Source organism: Protomyctophum bolini (assembly GCF_963924005.1).
Source record: "Protomyctophum bolini genome assembly, chromosome: 17".
NCBI classification, from domain to species: Eukaryota; Metazoa; Chordata; class Actinopteri; order Myctophiformes; family Myctophidae; genus Protomyctophum; species Protomyctophum bolini.
This window is the reverse complement of record NC_137878.1, coordinates 1,945,253-1,966,676: the sequence shown is the minus strand read 5'-3', so window position 1 is coordinate 1,966,676 and position 21,424 is coordinate 1,945,253. Positions and strand designations below refer to the sequence as shown.

The 21,424-nt window shown below is 46.1% G+C and overlaps 1 long non-coding RNA gene across 1 annotated transcript; it reads right to left on the bottom strand.

Moving 5' to 3' along the window:
• Nucleotides 1-8,502: 8,502 nt before the first annotated feature.
• On the bottom strand, nt 8,503-9,253 carry LOC308331809. The gene is made up of 3 exons (XR_013965624.1): nt 9,109-9,253; nt 8,876-8,968; nt 8,503-8,621 (listed from the first exon to the last, which is right to left on the bottom strand). It is a non-coding gene; the product is annotated as an uncharacterized lncRNA (long non-coding RNA).
• Nucleotides 9,254-21,424: the final 12,171 nt, after the last annotated feature.

The following is a 21,424-nucleotide window of genomic DNA, read 5'->3' as shown; positions in this document are numbered from 1 at the left end:
AGAAAATATAGCCAAAGTGCCAGTACTGCAGTACTATGACCCACCAGAGGAACTGACATTGCAGTGTGATGCTTCAGAAACGGGGCTGGGAGCAGCACTGACTCAGAAAGGAAAACCTGTAGCATTCGGGAGCAGAGCACTGACACCAACGGAAAGGGGCTATGCCCAAATTGAAAAAGAATGTTTAGCTATTGTCTATGGCATGGAAACATTCCATCAATATACTTATGGCCGGAGAGTGACAGTACAAAGTGACCATAAGCCTTTGGAGAACATTGTCAAGAAGCCGCTGTTAAGTGCACCAAAGAGACTACAACGTATGCTGCTCAGGCTTCAGAGATATGATTTTGATGTAATTTATGTCCCAGGTCGTAATATGTTGCTTGCAGATACACTGAGCAGAGCATACTTACCGGAGAGCTCATCTACAAGCGCAGTGGAAGCTGAGATTGAGACAGTCAACATGGTGGCCTACTTGGCTATCTCTGAAGAGAGGCTGAGCACAATCTGCTCTGCTACACAAAGTGATGGAACGCTACAGAAACTGAGCAACACCATTCAGAATGGATGGCCTAAGCATAAGAAAGACACACCAATGGATATTATGCACTACTTCTCATTTCAGGAGGAACTGAGTGTGCAGGATGGCATCATCTTCAGAGGTGAGAGAGCTGTCATCCCGTACTCACTGCAAAGGGACATCACCCACCGGATTCACTCCTCTCACCTGGGGGTGGAGGCATGCCTCAGGCGTGCGAGAGAATGTGTCTACTGGCCAGGGATGAATGAACAGATGAAGACATTCATAATTAAATGTGACATTTGCAGATCGGTTGACACAAAACAACAAAAGGAGACACTGCATCCACATGAAGTACCAGGTAGGCCATGGGCCAAGGTTGGTACAGATTTGTTTGCTTTTGACAATAAGAATTACCTCATTACAGTGGATTACTATTCCAACTTTTGGGAGGTTGACTACCTTCCTGATACAAAGTCTAGTACTGTAATAAGAAAGTTGAAGGCTCATTTTTCCTGTCAGGGGATTCCGCATGTTCTTTTTTCGGATAATGGCCCTCAATATTCATCTGAAGAGTTCCGGCGTTTCAGTCAGCTGTGGGAGTTCGAGCACAAAACGTCGTCTCCTGGATACCCACAGAGCAATGGGAAGGCCGAGTCTGCTGTAAAAACAGCAAAACGACTGATGCTGAGAGCTAAGGCAGCGGGACAGGACCCGTACTTGGCTATGTTGGATCACCGCAACACACCTACTCAAGGCCTGACTACAAGCCCGGCTCAGAGACTGCTGAGCAGGAGAACCAGAACACTACTACCTACTCGGGACAGTCTTCTACAACCGGAGGTGAGACATACAACACAGGAGCAGATCGACAGGCGGGAGAAGCAAGCAAAATACTACAACAGAATGGCTAAGGATATGGACATGCTCAAACAGGGGGACCGTGTTAGAGTTCAGCCATATGAACCACACACGACCTGGTGGAGGGCTACAGTGGTGGAGCCTGTTGACCACAGGTCCTACTCGATACGACTGGACAATGGAGGTGTTCTGCGGAGGAATTGACGTCATCTGAGGCAGGACCAGGGCACAGTACCTAGTGTGGCAGACCGTACAGTGACGGTTGACTCACACGGCACCGGACACTGTTACGACCCCGGACGGAGTAATGAGTGACACACAACAGACTGTGACTACCAGGTCTGGCCGACCTGTTGTTACACCAAAGTATTTGCAGGACTATACACGCTGATATGTGGCCGCTGCTATGTGACTAGGACTTTGACGTGACAACAAATGACTTTGGGTGGACTTTAAAAAAAAAAAAAAAAAAAAAAGAAAGAAAGAAAGGGAAAGAAAATGTATTGACATGTTGAATGAATATTGCATTTAGAACGACAAGAAGAAGAAAGAGGGAAGTGATTGGTACCTGAAAATATGGTTGGAGTAATATTCGCCTTTTGGAAGTATTTCAATTTGTTTAATAATTTGTTGCCTTTGAGTACTTTGTGAGGATCATTTCTATTTGTTATTTTTCACAGTAACTTGCTCAGTGAATTATTTCTTTTCAGTTGTTGATGAACAAAATAGTGTTGTACGAACGTCTGTTGTTGAGAACTTACAGATGAGGTGACATTATTTTAGGTTAAGTGATGTTTTTGATGTTATTGCATTTCTCTATTTTGAATAAGAGTTCAGGACTTCAAAAGAAAAGAAAAAGGATGTTACAATATGATTGTTAGTTGTTAGTTGGCTACGTGTTGCCACACGGACATGTTTCCAGCAAGGGCAGAATCCGTTTTACCGGCCCGGCAGGCCGGCCGGTAAACACGGCCGGCCGGTCCTTAAAAGGGCCGGCCGGTCCTTAAAAGGGCCGGCCGGTCCTTAAAAGGGCCGGCCGGTCTTAAAAGGGCCGGCCGGTCCTTAAAAGGGCCGGCCGGTCTTAAAAGGGCCGGCCGGTCTTAAAAGGGCCGGCCGGTTGTAAAAAGGGCCGGCCGGTCGTTAAAAGGGCCGGCCGGTCGTTTTAAGGGTCGGCCGGCCGGATTTTTATTTTTATTTTATTTTTATTTTTATTTTTTTAAGTTAATTTATTTTTTTTTGTAACTGTCATTTCTCAACCGTTTTGGATGGGGGTGGTCTCATTTGAATCGTGCCGCCCCCCCGGGGGCATCCTTGGGGGTCTCAAAGTTGGGGGACCCCCCGGGACCCCCAGGGACCCCCAAATGGTAACTCTGTCATTTCTCAACCGTTTTGGATGGGGGTGGTCTCATTTGAATCGTGCCGCCCCCCCGGGGGCATCCTTGGGGGTCTCAAAGTTGGGGGACCCCCCGGGACCCCCAGGGACCCCCAAATGGTAACTCTGTCATTTCTCAACCGTTTTGGATGGGGGTGGTCTCATTTGAATCGTGCCGCCCCCCCGGGGGCATCCTTGGGGGTCTCAAAGTTGGGGGACCCCCCGGGACCCCCAGGGACCCCCAAATGGTAACTCTGTCATTTCTCAACCGTTTTGGATGGGGGTGGTCTCATTTGAATCGTGTCGCGTCCCCGGGGGAGTCTTTGGGGGTCTCAAGGTTGGGGGGCCCCCAGGGACCCCCAGGGACCCCCAAATGGTAACTGTCATTTCTCTACCGTTTTGGACGGGGGTGGTCTCATTTGAATCGTGTCGCGTCCCCGGGGGAGTCTTTGGGGGTCTCAAGGTTGGGGGGCCCCCAGGGACCCCCAGGGACCCCCAAATGGTAACTCTGTCATTTCTCAACCGTTTTGGATGGGGGTGGTCTCATTTGAATCGTGTCGCGTCCCCGGGGGAGTATTTGGGGGTCTCAAGGTTGGGGGGCCCCCAGGGACCCCCAGGGACCCCCAAATGGTAACTGTCATTTCTCTACCGTTTTGGACGGGGGTGGTGTCATTTGAATCGTGTCGCGTCCCTGGGCGCGTCTTTGGGGGTCTCAAGGTTGGGGGGCCCCCGGGGACCCCCAAATGGTAACTATGTCATTTCTCTACCGTTTTGGACGGGGTTGGTCTCATTTGAATCGTCTCGCCCCCCCGGGGGCGTCTTTGGGGGTCTCAAGGTCTCAGGGACCCCCAAATTGTAACTCTGTCATTTATCTACTTTTTTGGACGTGGGGGTTAGCTTGTTGCACTTACTCACTCATCATTTTCATTGTAATGGATTTATTGACATTCAATTCAAATTGTCATTTATTTATACATGATGCATTTAATTTGTATAACAGCATTTTAAAAATCAAATCCTCTTAAAGTTAATTTAGACTAAATGTCAAGGCAAAATTGTGTTAATATTTATTCATACATTTTCTATGATGAATTATACAGTTATTATTATTAATTATACAGGGCGCATCGGACGTTGTGATTTTTCAGGGCGGCCGCCAACTCGTGACAGGGAGTCCTAAAACTGCTGAAATGTTTTGAAAAAATGTGGATTCTTTTTTGAAACATTTTTTTTTCCAAATATGACAAGATGTTTCACTTGTGCTGTATGCTTCATTATGTAAAATGTGTTTGAAATGAAATGTAATGTGACATGTTTTGAATTACATTGCGTTCAAGAAATTGTCATTGTCTTAATATTATTATGTGAATTTGATATGAATTGATTCGCCAATGTAGTTGCTAATGAATGAATGTATGAAATACTTTCTTTTATCTCATGCATAATTGTAATGTTTTAAAAAATGAAATAAAAATGTAAAAAAAAATGCATGAGAAAAAAACGGGTCTTCGCTCTTCGCGCATGCGCACATCTACAGTACCCTGTTGAATGCATATTCCATACACTTGAATATAAACACATGGTTGAGATAACATTGTTCATTTGTCTAACATCAATGGGAACTAGAGATGCTAAGTGCTAACATTGATAACAGCTAAAGTGCATTAATGGCAAACTTTTTTTTTAAATGTTCTTTTTTAGCCTATATTGTGTATGGACACAATAGCTACATTTTAGACTGTATCATTATTGTATATTATATTAAAAAAAAATAGACAGACAAACAGACAGACAGATAGATTGACAGGCAGGCAGGCAGGCAGACAGACAGACAGTGTGTGCGTATACAGTGTGTGTGCGTGCGTGCGTGCTTCATCGTATTTATTATTATTATTATTAATAATAATAATATTTATACTTAATTGTATTTAATATTATTATTATTATTATTATTATTATTACTATTACTATTACTATTTATATTTATATTTATACTTTATTGTATTTATTATTATTATTATTATTATTATTTATATTTATACTTCATCATATTTTTATTATTATTATTATTTTATCTCTTTTCCTACTTGGATCCGTAGCCACTGGCACTGCCTGGTTTGTCCATCTGTACCTGCATGCATAGATTGATTGCTCAGTAGGGCCAGTAGGGCCAAGTTAGGGCCCTAGGAAGGAGGGAGAAAGGAAGGAAGCAAGGAAGCCCAGTAGGGCCCAGTAGAACCCAGTAGGACCCAGTAGGACCCAATAGGGCCCAGTAGGGCCCAGTTAGGGCCCTAGGAAGGAGGGAGGAAGGAAGGAAGGAAGCAAGGAAGGAAGGAGTGTGAGTGTGAGTGTGTGTGTGTGTGTGTGCAATGCAATTGGGGTACTTGGTATGCTAAATGATGTATAGGAGTCGAGTGGCACACACACACACACACACACACACAAACACACACACTCACACTCCTTCCTTGCTTCCTTCCTTCCTTCCTCCCTCCTTCCTAGGGCCCTAACTTGGCCCTACTGGCCCTACTGAGCAATCAATCTATGCATGCAGGTACAGATGGACAAACCAGGCAGTGCCAGTGGCTACGGATTCAAGTAGGAAAAGACATAAAATACTAATAATAATAAATACGATGAAGTATAATAAATAATAATAATAATAATATTAAATACAATGAAGTATAAATATAAATATTAATAATAATAAATACGATGAAGCACGCACGCACACACACACACTGTATACGCACACACGCACACACACACACACACTGTATACGCACGCACGCACACACACACACAAACACACTGTATACGCACGCTGTATTGGGGCGGCGGTGGCTCAGGGGTAGAGTGCCTGGATGGGAACCGCAAGGTTGCCAGTTCAAACCCGGGCTCCCCCAGAGTTACTGTCGAAGTGTCCTTGAGCAAGACACTGAACCCCTAATTGCTCCCGATGTGCTAGTTGGTGCCTTGCATGGTTTCCGCTGCCATCGGTGTATGAATGGGTGAATGTAATGCACAATCTATGTAAAGCGCCTTGGATAAAGGCGCTATATAAATGCACCATTTACCATTTACCACACACACACACACACACTGTATACGCACGCACACACACACACTGTATATGCATGCACGCACACACACACACTGTATACGCACGCACACACACACAAACACTGTATACGCACGCACGCACACACAGACTGTATACGCACGCACGCACAATGTATGCGCATGCACGCACACACACTGTATACGCACACACTGTCTGTCTGCCTGCCTGCCTGTCTGTCTGTCTGTCTGTTTGTCTATTTTTTTAAATATAATATACAATAATGATACAGTCTAAAATGTAGCTATTGTGTCCATACACAATATAGGCTAAAAAAGAACATTTAAAAAAAAAAGTTTGCCATGTGCAAGTTTCGAACTCGCACCTACATGGAGCAGTGACTCCAGGGGCGAGAGCGCTGACCGCTACACTACGAAAGGACTACATTAATTTCGAGATTTGTACTACTAGGATAAATAACCTGCACCGCGGCAGGCAAAATAAAAATACCAAAGTCAACCTTTTACGTCGCAAATGGGTAGCTATAGACCCGACGAGTCATCAAACCGCCACGAGGAGTTCTAATATGCCGACGTATTCATCAAACCGCCACAACGTATAATAAACCGCCATACAACGTATTAATTAATAGTTGCGACTTACGTCAACCGCCTTTAACAGTTGTATTGAGTTGTACTTGAAATGTACTGTAATTCTGCAAACTTAATAAACCAACCAATCAATCATGACTTGAAAAAGAAGACACTTTAGTGGCTTGTATATCTGCTGTTAATGGTGCGTTTCGTCTATTTTTGTTTTTACAGTAAAATGTACCTGCTTTGCACTACTGCATGCTTCAATGAGGAATGCTAACAACAGAACCATGCTAGTTAGCTAACACATCGTACGGACTGGTCTATTTCATTGTAACCACAGTTTACATTAGTGTATGTGTTTATTTCTAGTTTTATATAAAAGCAACAAAATACATTTTCGTTGTGGCTTGACTGTTTATTGCACAGTAATTGAGTAATTAATTGCACAGTTTTGTCGGGTAACGGCGAGCCTTGTCAGAGGGAAATAGATTGGTTAAATGTCCATTACTGAAAAGTGTGTGTGTGAGAGAGCTATAGTAAGAATAATATGCAAATTGTTCTCTCTGTCTCCCTCCCATAAATAAATATCTATCATGACAATGTCAAGATTTACCATGTGGGGGTCCCCGAACCTCCCCCCGATAATGCGCCCATAGAGGCAACACGATTCCAACCAACCCCTGTCCAAAACAGTTGAGAATTGATAGTTACCATGGGGGGGTCCCCGCACTTTGAGACCCCCAAAGACACCCCCGGGGACGCAACACGATTCAAATGAGACCACCCCCATCCAAAACGGTTGAGAAATGACAGAGTTACCATTTGGGGGTCCCTGGGGGTCCCTGGGGGCCCCCCAACCTTGAGACTCCCAAAGACTCCCCCGGGGACGCGACACGATTCAAATGAGACCACCCCCATCCAAAACGGTAGAGAAATGACAGAGTTACCATTTGGGGGTCCCTGGGGGTCCCCCAACTTTGAGACCCCCAAGGATGCCCCCGGGGGGGCGACACGATTCAAATGAGACCACCCCCATCCAAAACGGTTGAGAAATGACAGAGTTACCATTTGGGGGTCCCTGGGGGTCCCTGGGGGCCCCCCAACCTTGAGACTCCCAAAGACTCCCCCGGGGACGCGACACGATTCAAATGAGACCACCCCATCCAAAACGGTAGAGAAATGACAGAGTTACCATTTGGGGGTCCCTGGGGGTCCCCCAACTTTGAGACCCCCAAGGATGCCCCCGGGGGGGCGACACGATTCAAATGAGACCACCCCCATCCAAAACGGTAGAGAAATGACAGAGTTACCATTTGGGGGTCCCTGGGGGTCCCGGGGGGTCCCCCAACTTTGAGACCCCCAAGGATGCCCCCGGGGGGGCGGCACGATTCAAATGAGACCACCCCCATCCAAAACGGTAGAGAAATGACAGAGTTACCATTTGGGGGTCCCTGGGGGTCCCGGGGGGTCCCCCAACTTTGAGACCCCCAAGGATGCCCCCGGGGGGGCGGCACGATTCAAATGAGACCACCCCCATCCAAAACGGTAGAGAAATGACAGAGTTACCATTTGGGGGTCCCTGGGGGTCCCCGGGGGGTCCCCGAACCTTGAGACCCCCAAAGACGCCCCCGGGAACGCAACACGATTCAAATGAGACCACCCCCATCCAAAACGGTAGAGAAATGACAGAGTTACCATTTGGGGGTCCCTGGGGGTCCCCGGGGGGTCCCCGAACCTTGAGACCCCCAAAGACGCCCCCGGGAACGCAACACGATTCAAATGAGACCACCCCCATCCAAAACGGTAGAGAAATGACAGAGTTACCATTTGGGGGTCCCTGGGGGTCCCGGGGGGTCCCCCAACTTTGAGACCCCCAAGGATGCCCCCGGGGGGGCGGCACGATTCAAATGAGACCACCCCCATCCAAAACGGTTGAGAAATGACAGAGTTACCAAAAAAAAAAAATTAACTTGAAAAAAAAAAAAAAAAAAAATCCGGCCGGCCGACCCTTAAAACTGCCACCACTGTAGCAAAAATGCATTGTGCACATTAAAAATGAATTTAACATGTGAATTCAAAATCACTTACCCGTCGTCAGTGGCTGAATGTTTCTGGTTCCCTTTTGTCCCTCTGATGCATCTTTTTGAAGTGTTTTAATTCTCCATGCCAGAAACCCACTCCCATCTAGCCTACTGGATTGTAAAACTGCTCCTAACAAATAAAATAAGAAAGTGTTTAATTTTCTCCTTAAAACTAAACACACACCCTACATGGATAATTGCTAAACACATGCCCTTCATGGAGACTTGCTAAAATCAAGGTCAAAAGGTCTGACATCTGCAGTGCTGAACTAGGAGAAAGCTCAGCATACAGAAATGTTAAATAATATTTAGTTGAAAACAGTCCTATTTTGAGCAATTCCAGAAGTGAGGAGTAAAGAGTTTGGACTTGTTTTATCTACTTACATAGCCCAAATTGCCCTGGGGGTCTGCCAGATAAGGGAACAATGCAGTGTTTCCTTTGCATATTCCTCTTTGATACGCCTTGGAGGACTCGTCCTATAGTGCACACACACACACACACCCCAAACAAAAGTATATTTGTGCCGATGCCTTCTGCAAAAGGAAGGCTCTTGGTCTGCAACAAGTAAAACAAAAAAAGTATATTGGGTGCTTATGTTTATATTCAGTGAACATACCCATGTTCACTCGCCATGTGTGCCACAAGTATCTTCACCAGGTCACGTCTCCTAACATCTGTAATGCTTTTGGTCCGAGCATACTCGTTCATGATCCTCTCCCCTCCCGGTTTGTCCTTCAGAATCCTTTCAATCATCTAAGTGGGAGGAGACAAACAGGGGGGGGCACAGGGATAGACAGTAATATTTTTAAGCACTGGCGCAACAGGCCCTACATTTGGCTCACTGAATCTAGCCATGTTGACATAACAGGTGATAATAATAACATGTGAGAGGGGATCGTTTGTGACAAGTGTAATGTGAAAAGACACTTTTTGTACTTCAGAGCATTCTGAAATACAAAAATACATGACATTTTAGGTTAGCCAGGACTGTGTGGACTCCAAATTAATTAGTAAATAACTCACCTTCAGGATCTGGGCCTAAACGCACCTCAAGCACACCCAGGTCTGGTTTCTTTATAAGAAACTCAAACGCCTCCTCATCAACTTCCGTGTTCAGGTCATCATAGACTTTTAAATCCAAAATAGGAATTTCAAATTTCCTGGAAACTGAAGACAAACGAGATTGATCAGAATCAGACTTTGTCATTGTGCTGAGAGTGCACGGGCCGCAGCAACTTGGGTCACACTGCCACATAAATCTGTTGTGCAATTATTTTTATTTTTATTAAAGGTCACACATCTGTGTCACTGTAGATTTGAACCACTTTAACCATTATTTTAAACTTTAGCTATTAAAAATATAGCTTTTCAAAATTAGCAGATATATATATATATATATATATATATATATATATATATATATAATATATATATATATATATATATAATATATATATTAATATAGAAACATATGACTCCCAGGGGCCATATATGCTGTTGCATAGGGCATGCCATAGCCATTGTGAAATGTGTTTCACTCACCAGACTCCAAAAAGGATTTGAAGGTCAGTTGGCCTTCGTAGCAAATGAACTTCTGTCTGTCTCTACACTTGACCCTTACAGCCTGCATCCTTTAAGACAAATAAATAATAAGAGTTACTATGACGATATAGGGCAGTGGTCTTCAACCCATTTCATATCAAGGCCCATTATTATTTCAGCTTTTGAGCCCTGGACCACCATTTGATGAGATTTAGCCTCTCAGACACAACCCATTGATCAAAAATAATTCTACATTCTCTAATTATGATGTATAATTGTAAATGAAGTAATGCAGATGTTTAACAATAATTGAATTCTTGAGTGTAAAATGAAACCTCATGAGTTAAAGAAATATCTATATGGGTCAACAGTTTGTTGTGGCTGAGCTGTGTCACATATTTTGCCTCTTGTCTTGGCCAGTTGACACTTGTAAAAGAGACTTCAGTCTCAATGTGGTTTTTACTGGTTAAATAAAGGTTAAATAAAAATAAAAAATGGGTCTTCATAGGGGGTTCTCAGTTGCTACAGGGGGCCGCCAAATCAAGTTTGAAAGGAATATTTCACCTCCAGTCCCAGCGCCTCCAGCGTCGGCGCCTACCGGCCCAGCGCCTCCAGCCTCGACGCCAGCCTCGGCGCCTCCAGTCCCAGCGCCTCCAGTCCCAGCGCCTCCAGCCTCGGCGCCTCCAGTCCCAGCGCCTCCAGCCTCGACGCCAGCCTCGGCGCCCCCAGCCTCGGCGCCACCAGCCTCTGCGCCACCAGCCTCGGCTCCTCCAGTCCCAGCGCCTCCAGCCTCGACGCCAGCCTCGACGCCAGCCTCGGCGCCCCCAGCCTCGGCGCCCCCAGCCTCGGCGCCACCAGCCTCGGCGCCACCAGCCTCGGCTCCTCCAGTCCCAGTGCCTCCAGCCTCGGCGCCTACCGGCCCAGCGCCATAGGGGGTCCTCAGTTACTACAGGGGGCCGCCAATTCAAGTTTGAAAGGAATATTTCACCTCCAGTCCCAGCGCCTCCAGCGTCGGCGCCTACCGGCCCAGCGCCTCCAGCCTCGGCGCCTCCAGTCCCAGCGCCTCCAGCGCCTCCAGCCTCGGCACCTCCAGTCCCAGCGCCTCCAGCCTCGACGCCAGCCTCGGTGCCAGCCTCGGCGCCCCCAGCCTCGGCGCCACCAGCCTCTGCGCCACCAGCCTCGGCTCCTCCAGTCCCAGCGCCTCCAGCCTCGACGCCAGCCTCGACGCCAGCCTCGGCGCCCCCAGCCTCGGCGCCACCAGCCTCGGCGTCACCAGCCTCGGCTCCTCCAGTCCCAGCGCCTCCAGCCTCGACGCCAGCCTCGATGCCAGCCTCGGCGCCCCCAGCCTCGGCGCCACCAGCCTCGGCGCCACCAGCCTCGGCTCCTCCAGTCCCAGCGCCTCCAGCCTCGGCGCCTACCGGCCCAGCGCCATAGGGGGTCCTCAGTTACTACAGGGGGCCGCCAAATCAAGTTTGAAAGGAATATTTCACCTCCAGTCCCAGCGCCTCCAGCGTCGGCGCCTACCGGCCCAGCGCCTCCAGCCTCGGCACCTCCAGTCCCAGCGCCTCCAGCCTCGGCGCCTCCAGTCCCAGCGCCTCCAGCCTCGACGCCAGCCTCGGCGCCCCCAGCCTCGGCGCCACCAGCCTCTGCGCCACCAGCCTCGGCGCCACCAGCCTCGGCTCCTCCAGTCCCAGCGCCTCCAGCCTCGACGCCAGCCTCGGCGCCCCCAGCCTCGGCGCCACCAGCCTCGGCGCCACCAGCCTCGGCTCCTCCAGTCCCAGCGCATCCAGCCTCGGCGCCTACCGGCCCAGCGCCATAGGGGGTCCTCAGTTACTACAGGGGGCCGCCAAATCAAGTTTGAAAGGAATATTTCACCTCCAGTCCCAGCGCCTCCAGCGTCGGCGCCTACCGGCCCAGCGCCTCCAGCCTCGGCACCTCCAGTCCCAGCGCCTCCAGCCTCGGCGCCTCCAGTCCCAGCGCCTCCAGCCTCGACGCCAGCCTCAGTGCCCCCAGCCTCGGCGCCACCAGCCTCGGCGCCACCAGCCTCGGCTTTTCTGATTTTGACTTACAAATGAGAGATTGACATGAACTTGTCAATCGGGTCACTGGTCACATTTGTATAGTGCAAAGAGAACAATGTAGTGTCTAGCAACATGCCATCTAAAGGATATTCTGCATATTTTGTGATGAAAGAAAATAAAAAAACATGAGGAAAAAGGAACACAAGGGTGATACAGGGAGCATGACATGCTAGGGGGTGAGGTGGAGTCTGAAAGGTCTGTGCTAGTGGCTTAGGTGGAGTGTGAAGTTTTCAGGCTACGGAAAAAAATGGAGCAAGTCTGCAGTTCTGACTGCAATTTGGAGTTTATTTCACAGTTTGAGTCTGGGGTGTGTGGATGGTTGTGCAGGGTGTTTTAGGGGTCAGTCAGCAGCATTCTTGTGTTAGGAATGCTAAGATCTAAGTGACCAGGAAGGTTAGTAGTGATGTCTTGAAGTTAGGGGGGTGCCATGCCTTTAGTTGCTTTGTAAGCCAGCATCAGTGTTCTAGTACTGGGTGAGGCCAGAAGCCAATGAAGGAAGTGTTAAGGGGATGTTAACATTTGGGGTGAGGGTGACCCGGTGACTGACATTTTATGAATCCTTTAGAGGGGCTTCAGTGAGCATTTCAACGATTTACAAGATAACAGTGTAAATCTACATTTTTGGTGTGACACAGTCGTACATGGGGCATACATTTTACAACACACTTCAGACAAAAGTTCAGCTAGGTAGATACCATGCACTTGTCGCCCATTAACTTGTATAACACCTGATTTAGCAAAAACATATCCCAATTACAGCACGCTACAAACTCCAAAGCATTGCCTTACTTTTAACTGTGTGCTCATAGAGCTTTGTCATCTTCTCCAGGAAGAGTTTTAGCGGCCCGGACCCGTCAGGGCACAGATGTGTGATCATCTCAGCCACAACTGTGTCCGACCCCTTCTTTTTTCTCCCAAACAGCAAAATGGGGTTATAGCCCAAGGCATGAAGCTTCCGAATCTGCATACAGAAATACACAAAATATTAACAGATAATTGACAGGCAAGGCAGCCAGCCAAGGACACATATTGATAAGCCATTACCTTGCACAGAGCATCTTAACTGGTCAAAACTGTTCTCTAGAACATGAGTCTAGAATTGATGCGATACATATTTAAAAAAGTATTACATTAACCACTTGAAACCTAGCCTCCCGATTCTGGGGTGGGCTACATTCACCACAAATAACCGATCTCCAAGCTCACAACACATCGCATCACATGTGTAGAGAAGTGGTTTAAAAACAGTGGTCCATGGACCACCAGTGGTCCTTCAGGGGGTTCCAGGTGGTCCCCAGCTAAACGGACAGTTGTGTGTAACTCCTTAGTGTAAAATTAAACCGAATTCAACCTTATTTGGCTATTTAGGATGTAAGTGATAAAATGAAAATAGTACATGAAACGTAAAGGATAATGTATTAAAGAAAAGTAAAAGTTTAATCTGCAACACAAAATTATTTAGTGGGCGTCCCTGCTTCATCTCTCTCTCAGCTAAGGGGTAATTGACCTTGAAGACCAGCTCTGCTCAAGGATGCTGCTATAGAATGTCTGAGGTACCCGAGGAAAGATAATGTACTGCAGCATTCATTGGGCAACCTTTTATCAACACCACTAGTCTGTCATATAGAACATGAAGAGACTACCTGACAATATAGTTATACACACACTCTAAAATAAATGAACCAAAAAAGGAAGCACATACCATTAGCTGGGCAGAGCCCACAACTCTGCTCTCATTCCCATGCTGTTTTATTTTGGACCCATAGTCCTTATTTTTCAAGCTTATCTTCCTTTTCCAAGAAAGCCTTCCTCTTAAGAAGGCTTAAAAAGCAGGTGCCACAGGCCCTTTTTGCAGCATTATTTTCTGCCCCACAGTGGGGACAGCTCCGCTTCTTGGGTTTGGTCATCGTCTAGGGAGAAAATGCATGAAACAAAAATATATTAGTTAGACACATACATGAGCTCAGTTCTGCTTAATTCATGCTCGTCGTATTATGGCATATACTAGAACACTGGCCGCTAAACTCAGTCAACCCGGGCGTACAGCTGGCGCCTGGTGGAACTGCTCAGCCTGGTATTCCTAAAACGTAGCCCAAGTAAACTATGCTTAAACCTACCTTATGCCTAACCTTAACCTCAGTAAAAATATGTCTAACCTTATTTCTAACCTGAAGCTCAGTTAAACAGTGCCAAAATCTAACCCTATTCCTCAACTATGCCTACCCCATGCCAAAACTTATTTTTAACCTTAATTCCAGTAAAACAAATGCAGTAATACAACAACCACTCCACCGAGGACCAGCATTCTGGTGTTAAGTCTGGAAGAGCTTATGCAAGACCCTCAGTAGTACAGACACACACACACACACACACACACACACACACACACACACACACACACAAAAAAACAGACGAAGTAAATGCACTAAATATCATCTTACCTCCAACGTAGTTCCAACTTTGATCGTAGTATCTTGATCTTCTTTCTTCTTTCTCCCTTCTCTCTTCCTACTTGCTTACTCAACGCGCGCAAAATCCTCTCTGTAGTTTGTAATTTATTGTGTTAATATGAACCGCTTCCCAATTGGCTAATCAGTCAATTGGCAATATTGGCTCTCTCTCTCTCTCTCTCTCTCGTGTGTGTGTATGTGTGTGTGTGTGTGTGTGTGTGTGTGTGTGTGTGTGTGTGTGTGTGTGACTCAATAACTAAATACCTCAATGTTACTGTTAATAGTATGCATTTATGTCAAACATATTATCACACACCCACACACCCACACCCACAGACAGACAGACAGACAGACAGACAGACAGACAGAACACACACACACACACACACACACACACACACACACACACACACACACACACACAGACAGACAGACAGACAGACAGACAGACAGACAGACAGACAGACAGACAGACAGACAGACAGACAGAACACACACACACACAGACAGAACACACACAGACAGAACACACACACACACACACACACACACACACACACACACACACACACACACACAGACAGACAGACAGACAGACAGACAGACACTGACCAAAAAGGACAGGCAGTCTGTCTTCACATGAGACAGCGTTTGGGTCATTTTGGGGCATAGAAAGTACCCGTTCAAGGATGCCCACATTGTTGTGGTATACTGTATATCAATGTGGTGTCCCTTGACATGAAAATGTTTGAGAACCACTGCTGTAAATACTGAGGAGGTGCCCACATTTTAGCATAACCTAGATATATGGTCCAGTTCTCCACCAAGGACCTCTGAGAGTCAAGGGACCAGGGTCCCTGGGTCCCAGCCCCACTGGCTCATTGGGTAATCCATCTGTCTAGTCTTGTGTTCGGATAGTGCTCTTGATATTAACATTGGTTTGCAATAAGCCTAACTGTCGGACCTGCTGTTTGCTCCTTTGTGTGAGAATGGTTTAGCCCTGTCATAGCCCTACAAAATGACTTCCAGCTTGCTATGCATATTTCTGAAAAAGATTCCATGAAGGTGGCATGAGGGTCTGGACCCATGAGGATCTGTGCTCATAGCCTGCACCCTGCACCATGCAGCTCATCAGCGTTCACCAGAGAACACCACATTTTGCAGACCTAGACCATTGGCACCTTAACCTTGTTCTTTTCACAGATCAGGTTTACATCACGCCTGTCACATTTGGACCAAATGTGACAGGCGTGAAAGAGTCTGGTGTGACTTGTTTGTCAAATTGGCCTGGGCAGTGGGCACGGTTGCACAGAACTCCACATGTTATAGCGAGCAGTACCCTGACTGCTGTTGGGCGCAACACAGGGCCAGGGAATTGCACCAGTGTAGTTAGCACAATCACTAAGGAGTTTCAGAGTAAATTCCTGGATGACAAAGACATTGATGCCTTTGACTGTCCCTCTTGCAGGTGGGACGAGATCATTTCATGGCGGCGACGAATCGTTGCGACCTATTGTTGTACGCCATGGCAAATTCTTCATTACGCCATGGCTTATTCTTCATACGTCGCAGCTTAAACAATAATTCGCCACAGCGTTAAGAATTAGCCGCGACGAGAGGGATAAGCCAGACGTAATATGGACAGTCGCCGTGGCAAGAACGGAATACGCCATGGCAAGAACGGAATACGCCACGACATAATATGGACTCGTCGTCGGTGCTATAGCCACCAATAATTCGTCGCGGTACTCGTCGCGGCAAGCTACCCATTTGCGACTTATTAGGTTGACTTTGTTATTTGCGGTGGTATTGAATGGGTCCCAGCACTGAAGCAGGCCTTTTTCCGCGCACATCGTTCCCGGGGATCGGCCCACGGGCCCCGGCCTCGCCGGTCCCGTTCCAGGCGACCCTTCGCCGTCTCCATTGGACCTTGCGTTCCATAGCTGTGGCCTCTTTTGCGCACCGAAAAGAGCAGATCTACCGTGTTTGTGTGTGTGTGTGTGTGTGTGTGTGTGTGTCGCATGGGTGCGTGCGAACTTCGACACGAGTTGCGGTGACAGTGATGCATTATTGTATTTTTAAATAAATAATGATGAATAGATGTCTACTGTTGCTTGTGTGTCATGTGTTTTTTTAGACAATAGACCACTTATAGCACTTGATTTAACTATGAAAGAAATCCCATCACAACTATAGTGATTTTGCAGCTATCGTCGGTGCCCCACTATAGAGAGATGGTAGGGTAGTGCTCAAGCCCTGTTAGCCATGCAGCCTATATGATCTGTGGCTATATTAAAGGCCTTTTATGTGTGATCTCACATAATGTGCGAGTCAGAGCTAACGTTACTCAATGATCATTTGCCGTCTGATTGATATCACAGCACAGCGTGTGCTGAGAGAGAGAGAGAGAGCGCGCGCGCACGCACGCAGAGAGTTTCATGTTTATACTGTTCACAACTTTAAAACTTATCATATATGCATTTTAAAAGCCACCTAAACTGTGAGTCATGTTTCTTTCATTGTCTGTCAGAATGTCACACGTGAATCTCCATATCCCGACTCTCGACTTCTCTCTCCATATAATAAAAAAATGATAGACACTTTATTATTGCTCTGGCGACTTTATTGGCAAGTCCTGCACATGATGAATAGCAGAGTCAGACGTGTCCACAACCAGTTGTGAGCTTGTAGCCTGTTATATTTTCGAGCTGTAGGCCTATAATAAATGTCACGTTATAATGTAGGCTAATACAAGTTCACACACACGCGCACATTGTCAGCATGTAGGCACAGTGACATGCAGTCAATGGTGCGCCCTTAATACCTATGAGAGAGATGTGCCATATATGCGCACGGCGACCCATACTTTCTTCTCACCAACCATGCATGCTATTTGATGCGATTCCATTCACATCTCTCTCTGCACCCTCTCTCTCTCTTGCTCTCTCTCTCAAAACATCAAAGTCCAGTAGGCCTTATAGCCCTTGTCCATTTATCGACGATCCAGCAGCACATGATGCAGTTAGCATACAGTATAGGCCTATTATTAATCATCATCAATGAGCAAACTCCCCCCCCCTATCTGTCTATCTGCATGCACTACGTCGCACAGAACGCAACGCATGATGCACTACAGCCGAGAACTCACTCTTTTAGGCCTATGTCTGAGTGCGATTACTTTTATAAAGGTTGTACAAGTGTAGCCTATATTATCCGCTATAGGGCGAGTCATTGAGACACAGACAGACAGACAGACAGACAGACAGACAGACAGACAGACAGACAGTACAGTGGTGACGGGCAAAGCAGTGTATATCATGAATCAGAATCATATTTATTATATTAAATATTAGTGTGCACAAGAAATGTAGCATTTATCTGTCGCACGCACACACACACACACACACACACACACGTCGCTCCTATGCGGACCCCCGTGATCCCCAAGGGTCCACCCCCCACGTATGTATAGGAAGGCCGACCGGGAGTCCCCGGACCCGTTTGGGCGGCCCGTCAGGTGGTTTTCGAGCTTTCTGCTTGTGGATCGTAAAGTAAAGTTAGTAACTAATCAGAAGCAAACGTTAAACGTTTGGGCCGATTCATACTCCTATTTTAGAGCCGAATAAAAGTCGCTTCGGCTCTGTAGAGCCTACAATTTGACGTCATTTGAGGTTCGGGGGGGCGGGTACCGTCCTAAAGTCGGCTCTTCGGTGCTACTGAAAATTTCTGACGAGCCGAAATCATTTCGGCACTACAGCGCCGAAACAGGAGTATGAATCGGCCCTTTGACAAGCAATATTCAAAAACCTATAGTTGTATTTTGAATATTGCTTGTCAAACGTTTAAGGCTTATAGCCTATTTAATCTGATTGAGGCTGTAGCTCTGCATGGTTGCTGCTTCTGATTAGTTACTAACTTTACTAAAACAATTTAAAATAGTATTAGATGTTTTTCGTTAATAATAACTTATGCTAATTATTACTGAACCATTTTAGATGTTTATATTTCACCAACAGGCATGATATGCATTTATAGGCATAATAGGCCAGTGGCCACCGGCCGACTCCATTTTGCGCAGTACAGCGTCCCCCCCTAGGACGCGACAGACAGACAGACAGACAGACAGACCTGTCAATGCGCTACGAGCGCGGTGAGCTTTTAATATAGCCTTGTATATAAATTCATATGTCCTTGTATAGGTTATCTATTGTGTTGGGGGGTCGCCCACTGTATAGGTGCGCTACCCGTTAAGAACTAACGGGGTCGCAGTGTCGCATAGTTGAATATTATGTTTATTTCAGCTCTCTCTCTCTCTCTCTCTCTCTCTCTCTCAGCACACGCTACATGTGCTGTGATATCAATCAGACGGCAAATGATCATTAGAATTATGGCAAGCTATTAGCTATATGACGTCTGCAGGAGGGGGGGGGGGGGTATAGACCCGCTGCTGTCCGCATGCGATGCGTGCAGCTTGTAGATCAGATGCCGACAGACAGACAGACAGACAGACAGACAGACAGACAGACAGACAGACAGACGGCTAGATCGGTAAAATGGAGCATAAAGTATGTTGGTGAAATTATTTTACGCATTAAAAATTAAATTAAAAAGACTCAAATACACCGTTTTTTTTCCATAATACAATGCGCACTATTAACTATTAAACATAACAATATTACAACGAGAAAGAAGAAGAATTACACAATTTTTTTCCATAAGAAATATGGTTTTTGTTAGAGCCATTTTCTATTTATGATGATTTGCATTTAATCTGCTATTTATTGCCTGCTATATGTATTGTTTATTTTTGTGGTCATTTAAATTATAATTACGCTATGAATTTGATGGCTTGAATGGAGGTTTCCCCTCCCCTTTTGGGAAATGATTTGTAGGTGCTAGGCACGCAATGACAGACATGTGACAGACGGGGAAGCTCACAGTTTGTTGACCGCGCTCACAGGCTCTTTTTGTTTTATTTGAATACAAAGTTTATGTTATGACAAGGAGAAATAAATATGATTTGTTCTGACAAAAACAATCCGATCTCCGTGAGTATTTCAATCAAGAAGAGAGGCGACGCGAGTAATATAACAACAATAGACTGCAACACCACCCCGACCAACAGTGGCCTTATTTGTTTGCTAAGAAAGGCCACGATATTAGTCAACAAACTCCGCATGGTGCGGTAGTAAAGGACGGCAACATTTCACAACTACAAGCGGCCTGGAAACGGCGACATTGACGACAACCTCACCTTGGACTTGAAGTTGTTTCCCCAACGGGCCGTGAGTAGTAGCCTAGCCCAAGGCTATAAAGCCAAACAAAGGAGCTGCTGCTCAAATTATGAATGAAATGTCGCGCCGATGCGCTGTTGCTTTATTGGAGTGAATTAAATGAAAAGCAAATGTTGCGCGCTGATGCGCTGTTGGGAAATGGATGCGCTGAAATTAATTGGAACGAAAAATAAATGCTGCGCTGATGTTGGGAAATAATAAAATGGATGCTTTGAAATGAAACTAAATGAAAAGCAAAATGAAATGAAGGAATGCTTTGCATAACTGAGAAATCAAATCAAAGGGAGGTTATCAAATAAAGTCTTTGATCAAATTCAAACTGTGTGGAGAACGTTATATTTAACAATGGAAGAGGATTCAGAGGTTTCTGTTAACCCCACCGCGGCGGAGGATGATGTTAAATCACTATGTGGAACGCGCAGAGGGAAACTTGGTGTTTGCACTCGTAAAATGAGAGAGGTTCAAACTTTGCTGGTACCGGGTGGAAATGTGAAAGAGGTTAATAATGATGTTGCCTCATTTAAAATGTCACTGGATGAATTTGTTCACTATCATGGGTTGGTTCAAAATCTCTTGTCTCACGAGGCAAAGAAGGAGGATAATGATACATGGTATGAACCAAAACTATCTGTGTTTCACGAGTTCTTGCATGACATTGACACATGGGTAAATGAACAAAAACAACAAATGACTGTGGAACCCCACGACAGTGCCTCAAATGTGTCAAATGAGTCAAAACGATCAAAAGCAAAATCAACTAAATCTACCACTTCATCAGTCAAGTCAGCCCGACTCAGGGCTGAGACAGATAAGGCTGCACTCCTTGTAAGGGCATCAACACTAAAGGCAAAGCAGGCTCTAGAAATGGAACAGGTTAACATGGACCAGGAGCAAGCTAAATCTAAATCAGGAGCAAGCTATTGAGCAGACTAAAATACGAGCCAGACTGGAAAAAATGGAACTGGAGATCAGCCTGGCTGAATCGGACGCTAAACTAATGGTCCTGGCGGATTATGAAAGCAGTTCACAACCACCATCAGTACTGCTTAAATCACAACCACAAATGCCACAGTCAAAATCACATGATGCCATGAATGATTATTATGAAAGTAAAACCAAAAACGCAAATGCAACAGTTGACCCAGCTGAGCCATTTCCAGTCATTCCAAACCCGGCTTATTCACTTGGAGCCAGACAAAAAACAACATTTCAAGGAATGTCAAACCGTGGCCCAGGGCCACCAGCACCACCAGTAGCAACTCACAGGACCCAACAGCAGCAACCAATGAAAGCTGGGACAGGAACTGGAGTGTCAAACAATGACAACTTCTTGACTGTAATACAGAGGCAAAATGAGATTGCTGATTTACTGATTGTTCAGCAAAAAATGACATCACTTCCCTCTATAGAAATCCCAGTTTTCAATGGCAACCCTCTAAATTACCAGGCATTTATGAGGTCATTTGAACATTGTATTGAGGAAAAAACAAAAAGCCGCCAAGATAGGCTATATTACTTGGAACAATATACCTCTGGGCCTTGCAAAGAATTGGTTAGGAGCTGTC